Below are 9,914 nucleotides of genomic sequence, written 5' to 3' on the forward strand. Positions count from 1 at the left end.
AGCAGCACTCACCTGGTCTATTGCAGTCCCGTACCCATGACTGAGTCATGGCTGTGGGCGGGACAGGTCCAAGCAAATGCTGCATGAAGTATATATATAGCCTGTGGACAAAGCCTGATGACCCAATGTGAACAGTCACCAAACGCCAAAATCTATACAGATGGAATACATCCCAAATTGGGGTGCATAGCAAGGTGGAGGTCAACCACCGACCAATTCAACAAAGAAACAACAAAGAGCCAGCACCAATGTGCACTAAGGCATCAAATATTCCAAACTGCATTATAAAAATTTTTTTGAGATTTTTGGCAAAAAATTGCAATTTCTTGAGCTGCTTCGCCACGTCACGGCAAATCTCATTTGAAGCAGTCCTACACTAAAATATTTTTATAAAATGTGCCATGCGGCCTCACATATAAATAGCAGAACTGCTCTCAGCAGCACTCACCTGGTCTATTGCAGTCCCGTACCCATGACTGAGTCATGGCTGTGGGCGGGACAGGTCCAAGCAAATGCTGCATGAAGTATATATATAGCCTGTGGACAAAGCCTGATGACCCAATGTGAACAGTCACCAAACGCCAAAATCTATACAGATGGAATACATCCCAAATTGGGGTGCATAGCAAGGTGGAGGTCAACCACCGACCAATTCAACAAAGAAACAACAAAGAGCCAGCACCAATGTGCACTAAGGCATCAAATATTCCAAACTGCATTATAAAAATTTTTTTGAGATTTTTGGCAAAAAATTGCAATTTCTTGAGCTGCTTCGCCACGTCACGGCAAATCTCATTTGAAGCAGTCCTACACTAAAATATTTTTATAAAATGTGCCATGCGGCCTCACATATAAATAGCAGAACTGCTCTCAGCAGCACTCACCTGGTCTATTGCAGTCCCGTACCCATGACTGAGTCATGGCTGTGGGCGGGACAGGTCCAAGCAAATGCTGCATGAAGTATATATATAGCCTGTGGACAAAGCCTGATGACCCAATGTGAACAGTCACCAAACGCCAAAATCTATACAGATGGAATACATCCCAAATTGGGGTGCATAGCAAGGTGGAGGTCAACCACCGACCAATTCAACAAAGAAACAACAAAGAGCCAGCACCAATGTGCACTAAGGCATCAAATATTCCAAACTGCATTATAAAATTTTTTTTGAGATTTTTGGCAAAAAATTGCAATTTCTTGAGCTGCTTCGCCACGTCACGGCAAATCTCATTTGAAGCAGTCCTACACTAAAATATTTTTATAAAATGTGCCATGCGGCCTCACATATAAATAGCAGAACTGCTCTCAGCAGCACTCACCTGGTCTATTGCAGTCCCGTACCCATGACTGAGTCATGGCTGTGGGCGGGACAGGTCCAAGCAAATGCTGCATGAAGTATATATATAGCCTGTGGACAAAGCCTGATGACCCAATGTGAACAGTCACCAAACGCCAAAATCTATACAGATGGAATACATCCCAAATTGGGGTGCATAGCAAGGTGGAGGTCAACCACCGACCAATTCAACAAAGAAACAACAAAGAGCCAGCACCAATGTGCACTAAGGCATCAAATATTCCAAACTGCATTATAAAAATTTTTTTGAGATTTTTGGCAAAAAATTGCAATTTCTTGAGCTGCTTCGCCACGTCACGGCAAATCTCATTTGAAGCAGTCCTACACTAAAATATTTTTATAAAATGTGCCATGCGGCCTCACATATAAATAGCAGAACTGCTCTCAGCAGCACTCACCTGGTCTATTGCAGTCCCGTACCCATGACTGAGTCATGGCTGTGGGCGGGACAGGTCCAAGCAAATGCTGCATGAAGTATATATATAGCCTGTGGACAAAGCCTGATGACCCAATGTGAACAGTCACCAAACGCCAAAATCTATACAGATGGAATACATCCCAAATTGGGGTGCATAGCAAGGTGGAGGTCAACCACCGACCAATTCAACAAAGAAACAACAAAGAGCCAGCACCAATGTGCACTAAGGCATCAAATATTCCAAACTGCATTATAAAAATATTTTTGAGATTTTTGGCAAAAAATTGCAATTTCTTGAGCTGCTTCGCCACGTCACGGCAAATCTCATTTGAAGCAGTCCTACACTAAAATATTTTTATAAAATGTGCCATGCGGCCTCACATATAAATAGCAGAACTGCTCTCAGCAGCACTCACCTGGTCTATTGCAGTCCCGTACCCATGACTGAGTCATGGCTGTGGGCGGGACAGGTCCAAGCAAATGCTGCATGAAGTATATATATAGCCTGTGGACAAAGCCTGATGACCCAATGTGAACAGTCACCAAACGCCAAAATCTATACAGATGGAATACATCCCAAATTGGGGTGCATAGCAAGGTGGAGGTCAACCACCGACCAATTCAACAAAGAAACAACAAAGAGCCAGCACCATTGTGCACTAAAGCATTCTGTACAATTACTATAGAAAGTAATACGTCCCCCCATGTGCATGAAGCATTCTGTACAATTACTATAGAAAGTAATACGTCTCCCCATGTGCATGAAATATTCTGTACAATTACTATAGAAAGTAATACGTCCCCCCATGTGCATGAAGCATTCTGTACAATTACTATAGAAAGTAATACGTCCCCCCATGTGCATGAAGTATTCTCTACAATTACTATAGAAAGTAATACGTCTCCCCATGTGCATGAAGCATTCTGTACAATTACTATAGAAAGTAATACGTCTCCCCATGTGCATGAAGTATTCTCTACAATTACTATAGAAAGTAATACGTCTCCCCATGTGCATGAAGCATTCTCCACAATTATTATAGAAAGTAATACGTCCCCCCATATGCATGAAGTATTCTCTACAATTACTATAGAAAGTAATACGTCCCCCCATGTGCATGAAGTATTCTGTACAATTACTATAGAAAGTAATACGTCTCCCCATGTGCATGAAGTATTCTGTACAATTACTATAGAAAGTAATACGTCTCCCCATGTGCATGAAGTATTCTCTACAATTTATATAGAAGAGTAATACGTTCCTGTGACGCCCTGGCAAAACCAGGTAGTCACAAAAATGTCCACCCTCCTTATCACCACCAAAAACCCACACCCACGTACAACACCCAGCCATTAAAGCCTAGCCACCCCCTCATGATAATAAGGACACACCAGTGGGCGGGATCAGGCAGATGAGAACGCCCACCTAGGGGTCCTGAGGTGTCAGAGGCGGGAATACAGTAGATGAAGTTTGAGTTTGAACAGTGGAGGAGTGAAGTTGAGTGGAGCTGTCAGTTCAAGTGTAGTCAGGGGTAGGGGCCCCTGGACTACCCGGCTAGGTGGCAGACAGTATACAGGGCCACAGGTGACGGAGATCCAGTCGCGGGAGACCTTAAGTGGACCAGGGCAGGGTTGTAGCCCGCCAGTGCCGACAGCGGGAATCCGGTCCGGAGGCCGTGCACAGACGTGGTGCCTGGACCCTAGGACGAGGAAGGTTGCAAGCCCCTTGTTAATCAACCAGCAGAGGGCGAGGTTTCATTCCTTGTTCTCCAGAAGCCCAGAGAGTGAAACGGAAGCCCAACACGGGGGATAGTGTGTCCGTCAGAACCTACAGAAATCCCAAGGGTCAGATATCGCGGGCCACAGCTGCCAAACACACACAGAACCGGGAGTGGACTTCTCTGTTCCATGAAGAGTCGTCCCACAAAGAGACAAACACAGAGTGCAGGAGGAAGGGACACCTGTTTATTACACCCGGGTGTGGGACCCGAATACACCCTCCAACGGCAACCGGTCACTGGCAACTTGGTTTACCACTGGACTTGTGTGAGATTACTAAACTGTGAATCACACCATTGATCCCCGGTCCAACCCGCAACGCCACCTCCAGCAGCCATTACTCGCGTGTACCAACAACGGACTACACCTCCCCTACCCGTGGAGGGGATTCCATCTTGCTGCTCCCGCTCCATGAGCCCCGGGCTCCCCATCATCAGGCAGCGGTGGTGTCACCATCCCTCACCGCAACCCACGGGTGGCATCACTGACACAACACTTCCCCTGTAAACAGCCCCTTTCCGATGGTTGTGAGCCCGGGTCCAGTCACCACTCAAGCCGCAGCAGCGAACCCGGATCCGAGCGTCCCCAGAAGCGGCAGCGGCCCTCGCCCGCAACATTCCTCCATGTGCATGAAATATTCTGTACAATTACTATAGAAAATTAATACGTTCCTACATGTGCATGGAGGTATTCTGTACAATTACTCACGTAGCGGTCACTTCCGGAATTATCCGGGCTCGATAATGAGTATTTATGGTTATTTAGAGAGATTCATGGAGTTACAAGTAGTCAGAACAGGAAAGCACCTACAAGGGCATGTGTTAGTTTTGCAAAAGGAAGACGCTTCAGGAAACTGCCAGCCGTGTTTATTGTTTATTTTTTATTAAAGTGAACATTTCAGGTCCAGTATGCACCCAGAGCCATGAGCAATTCTAGGTGTATACTGCATATCCCTGCCAGACCGTCCCTGTATACACCAGCATAGATACAGAGATCTATAGAAAAAGGATTTCTAAAGATCCTTCATTATATGCTAAAGAGCGCAGGGACTAGTCGCAAGGGCATTAGTTCCATTGGCTAGTTGGCCCCCTTAGCATGTAGGCGTGCTAATGAATGCGCAGCATCAGAGGCATGGTCACTCACCTCTGCTGCCTCCGATGGTTTTCAGCACAGTGCGCACAATCACAATGTCCGCGGATTTCTAGTCATGCGCACTACACCAGTTTGAGGCTGAGACGCGTACACCCAGCTTCACTGTATGCATGACCTGAAGTCCGGACTTCTGATTGTGCGCACTTGGCCAAAATCCAGTGTCGAGCGCAGTGTCAGCAAAGAGGTGAGCACAACCATCCTCTGATGCTGCGCATTCATAAGCATATTAGCTCGACCGCATGGGCGTGCTTACATGCTAAGGGGGTCAACTAGCCAAGGGCCCTAATTGTCTTACATGCAAGTATTACATTTACCATTCACAAATGCAGCTATGTTTTTAAATAAACAAGGTTGTTTGGTTAATGATTTATTAAATTTTGCCTTTGTCTGTACATACTGAATCAAGGGTATTTGTCACACGTAGTTTTGCTCAAAACTCTCCAAGTGTCATGTTAGCATTAGATGCTGTTCACACTATGGCTTCTCTGGTGTTTCTGAGTTACACAGGAAGGTTCAGGCATCGACCAGCTGTGTGCTCATTAATGGTCAGGCTAGTATGAAGCTACCACTAGGAGGTGCAGGGACTCAGGTAGAAAAGAACTCCTGAGTGTAGTTAGACAAAAGCCCACTAGAGGTCACTAACAAGAGCAGGGATAGTCGATCAGTCAGGGTCTAAGCCGGGATGTCACGTCAGTACCGAGGAGAAAACTATCCAAAGTCCAAGAACAGAGCCAAAGTCGGATACCAGGAGCGCAAGTAAGCACAGGAAGGACAGGGAAGGACGTGGACAGGAGAACACAAGACAGGAGACCGGAGGACAGGGAGGTATGCAGGAAAGGATGGGTAGGAGTGACGGAGGTATGGAGGGGTCAGGTCAGGCAAGAGGGATGGAAGTCAGGACAAACAGTACCGTGTAGCAGGACAAGAGCCATGGAACATCTCACAGGAACGGAGCACACAGTAGATCCGGAATTATCACTGGCGGCATCCCGAAGGCAGCAGCACCAAGATATGGCAGTATAACCCCCAGAATGAGGCCGGAACAAACAGGGCCCTCCCGGAGGCAGGACACATGCACCAGCTCAGGAACGGCAGAGCCGTGCATGAATCATGACAGCTAGACTGCTGGTTACCTCTGGGATCACATGATGTTGGAAACCTATTGTCATGCACGGATTTGGGGAAGGGTACACGGTAAGACACACAACCAACAAGGGGTTCACCACAACAAACAAGGGGTTCACCGGGGATACTTTAACAATGGTGGGCCCTGACGCTAAGGAGGGGGATGATATGACACTTCCTGCATTAACCTGCAGCTGCACCCTGCACTCCTAGCAAGCACTATACAGGTTCCACACCTGTTGCCAAGCAGGATACTTGAAACCCTAGGAAGCCTTGCAATAACCCTGGCTAGTGAGCTGGCAGGTGAGGATCGCTAGTCCCACCGCTGCACTAAAACAACATGAAGGGAAGGTGTGACAGACACAGGAAACTACAAAGGATAAGGTCCAACTTCATGTCTGCAGTCAGACACTAGGACTGCAACCTACACTGCTTCAAACAACAAAGGGCTAAGCAGCTCCTTCCATCTCCAAGCCTAGCTTCAGAATGGATGAGAATACTGGGAGATGTGAGCATATATAGTACAGTGGAAGGGAGTGGTCATCAACCGGAAGCACCTGAGGTCAGGAATCAGAATCTACTAGGAAGGAAAACTGACATTAACCCTAAAGGCACCAAAAGAAAGAAAAATACATTAAAAATGAGGACTCGCAGATAGAAAGGAGAGACTCTGGCCCAGATCCTGTCACAAGTCTAAAGGCAAAGAGATGGTTGTGACACCTATCACATTTCCTCACCACCTTTTTAAGATGATTGAATCTGTGTCCCAGTCCTGCTGGCAATTATATTGTGTTGTTCTTGGAGTTGTTGTGGAATTCTCTTGTTGTCTTGTTGTTTCCTCCCTGCTCTTATTTTCCTCCTTACCTCTTATTGTCTTATAACTTTGTGTGAGCGTGTTATGATATAGAGTTTTGATTTTCCCTGTTAGTCTATCTCTTGGTTTTATCACACTACTGTCTCCCCCCTTCCCTGGGGTAGGGTGGGAGGGGATATAAGATCAGGGCTGATAAGGAGCAAGTTCAGGTAGGCGGCTCTGACATCCTCACCTTCAGTAGTAACTCTGAGAAAAGAGATAATTAGAGTCCCCCTATTCTGAGGGCAAGTCTAGAAGCCCTGGTGCCCTGCTCTTACCGGATCATTGTGCCAACTACTTCCCATGTAGATGGTTGGGGGTCCACTCCTGCGTAGGGGCCAACCGGGGATTCATCCGTCCTCTTGTTGGCCAGACTGAACCTGCATATCAGTATGTAGAAGTACAGAAATGATTTGTGACACAGTGTGACGTTTTGGTTCCTCCAGAGATTTGATCTGATTTTCACAAAGTGTGGTTTTAGAAGAGTAACTCAGCACGTGTTTACTCCTCTCGAGGGTCTGATAACAGTAGATTATATCTTATTTTAAGGATAGAATTTCAAAACACGGTTAGTTCTTATATAAGCTGTTTGGCAATAAGGGGTCACTTCTGTGGCTGGAGAATAACTGCAGCCGTCGTGTTCCTGTGATGGGGCGTCTTGTCTGCAAAAGAAAGTAGAGTACAACAAGAAATGGGGCAGGAGCCTCGGGGCAGGAGCCTCGGGGCAGGAGCATCGGAGCAGGAGCATCGGAGCAGGAGCCTCGGAGCAGGAGCCTCGGGGCAGGAGCCTCGGGGCAGGAGCATCGGAGCAGGAGCATCGGAGCAGGAGCCTCGGAGCAGGAGCATCGGGGCAGGAGCATCGGGGCAGGAGCCTCGGAGCAGGAGCCTTGGGGCAGGAGCCTCGGGGCAGGAGCCTCGGGGCAGGAGCCTCGGGGCAGGAGCATCGGGGCAGGAGCCTCGGGGCAGGAGCATTGGAGCAGGAGCATCGGAGCAGGAGCCTCGGGGCAGGAGCATCGGAACAGGAGCCTCGGGGCAGGAGCATCGGAGCAGGAGCCTCGGGGCAGGAACATTAAAATTAATTTACAACAAATCTAATTTGTTGTAAATTTCCCTATTTTTATAGATTTGGCAGAATCAAAAACATTGAGATTTAACTCACTCACATCCAGCAAAATGATGGTAATTTGACAATATTTTGCTGGGGGGAGGGGGTGGTTTAGGCTCAATAAGATACGCACCTGTCCTACTGTCACACAGATTTTCACAAACCGCGCCGACTGGTTCTGTTCAGATTACAGATTCTGACACTCCGCCTGAGAAATTCTCTGGTGTCTGGGATCAGACGTAGGCGTTGACCTGCCGCGTGATAATTCATAGGCAGACTAGCAAGAGTTAATTTCTGATTGTCTGCTTGTTAGTCTCCTTTGATCACATGTTGTGAGGAAGCCAATCACATCTACTCCCCTCCTATTTATCCAGGCTGAACCTTTCACCTATGACAGCTATAGTTTATCTTAGTTAGTCTGGTGAGGTGTGGTGTTCCAAACAATCTGGTGGAAGTAGTACTTATTGCTTTGTGCAGTTGTGAAGTTTACCCTTGTTGTCTTTTGTAGGTTCCTACCTTCCTGCTCTTCTTTTCCTCCTGAATCTCTTATTGTCTAATCCTTTGTGCATGTGCAGTGTTTCAGAGTTTTGGTTTTCCCTTGTCTGTCTTTATCTGTAGTTAACATCACACTCCTGCCCCATCCTTCTCTGGTGGAGGGGAATCAGATTAGGTCTCGTCAGGAGCAAGACCAGGATCGTGACTCAGGCGTCTACACCATTAGAAGCATCCCTGAGGTTAGGGATAGCATAGGGCCTCCTAGTGTGAGGGACATCCTTGGAGCCCCTGTCCCTCATTATCCAGCAGTCACATGGGGACGCCTAGGCCTTCATCTGACTCCGTGTCCTGCCCTGCTGCAGCTCTGAAGATATCGCAGAGCCTAATAAATGTCTTATCACTGCAATCAGGACACTTGATTAGGACTCATTTTCTTCAGACCAAATGAAATTTGACCACTCAATCGAGCTAATCTGCCCAAAAAGATTCCCCAAAAAGGGGATTTGCTCATGTCTATCTGAGCCTTGATTTTTTTCTCCATTCTGAGTAGTCTCTTGAACCTTTTTCCTCCCCGGGGAGATATTTTAGGCTGATATCTGACACAACCTAGACTCGATGCACTGTATATAGTCAGGCGCGGTGAGCACTTCTTGCCGTGCGTCTTCAGTCGTTGCCGTCTACACGGTGCGTGCAGCTCCGCTACAATATTACATAAATGCATTATAGACTGTAAATAAAGGCTGATTATGTGATTATACCGTACGTACGTGCTGCATATTCATCATTGCGCTTTACATCTCCTGCTCTTGTTACTGATTGTTCTGTACCTGCGACTGCTGGATCTGGATGACCTTGTACTATCTGCCTCACATGCTGCAAAATAACCCTCTGCTCTCTGTTATCTGCTACACTATTGCCAACTAGGCTCAGATCCACCACACTGACTTATCTGCTGTCTTAAAGGGCCTCTGTCACCAGGTTTATGCTTCCCAATCTGAGGGCAGCTTTATGTTGCAAAAGAGACACTGATTCCAGTGATGTGTCACTTACTGGGCTGCTTTCTGCAGTTTTGATAAAATCTGCTGCAGATCCATCAGTTCTCTGAATGCGGAGCTCTGTATTACCCCACCCATATCACTGATTGGCAGCTTTCTGTGTACACTCTGCATAGACAGAAAGCTGCTAATCAGTGACAGGGGACAGGGATAGACAAAACCCGCCCACACAACTGATTGGCAGCTTTCTGTGTACACTGTGCATAGACAGAAAGGTGCCAATCAGTGGTAGGAGACAGGGATAGACAAATCACACCAATACTATAGACTACATAGCAGACGCTCATCATTGAGTTGATCTGCAGAGATGGGTGAAAAGTTTGGATTATGCAATCCGAATAGCTAGTACTATTCCAGTATTCGTCAAGTCAATTGGGACCCCTAGCATTTTTCTGGACAATTTCCCCCCAAAATGCTCGGGTTCCCTATTGACTTGCATTAGGTTCATTATTTGTGATGAATACTGGAATAATACTAGGTATTCAGATAGCATAATCCAGACCCAAATATTTCACTATTCACCTATCTCTATTGACCTGCAGTATATAAAACAGTGATTTTATCAAAATTATAG

This window comes from Anomaloglossus baeobatrachus, chromosome 8 (genome assembly GCF_048569485.1).
Source record: "Anomaloglossus baeobatrachus isolate aAnoBae1 chromosome 8, aAnoBae1.hap1, whole genome shotgun sequence".
NCBI lineage: Eukaryota > Metazoa > Chordata > Amphibia > Anura > Aromobatidae > Anomaloglossus > Anomaloglossus baeobatrachus.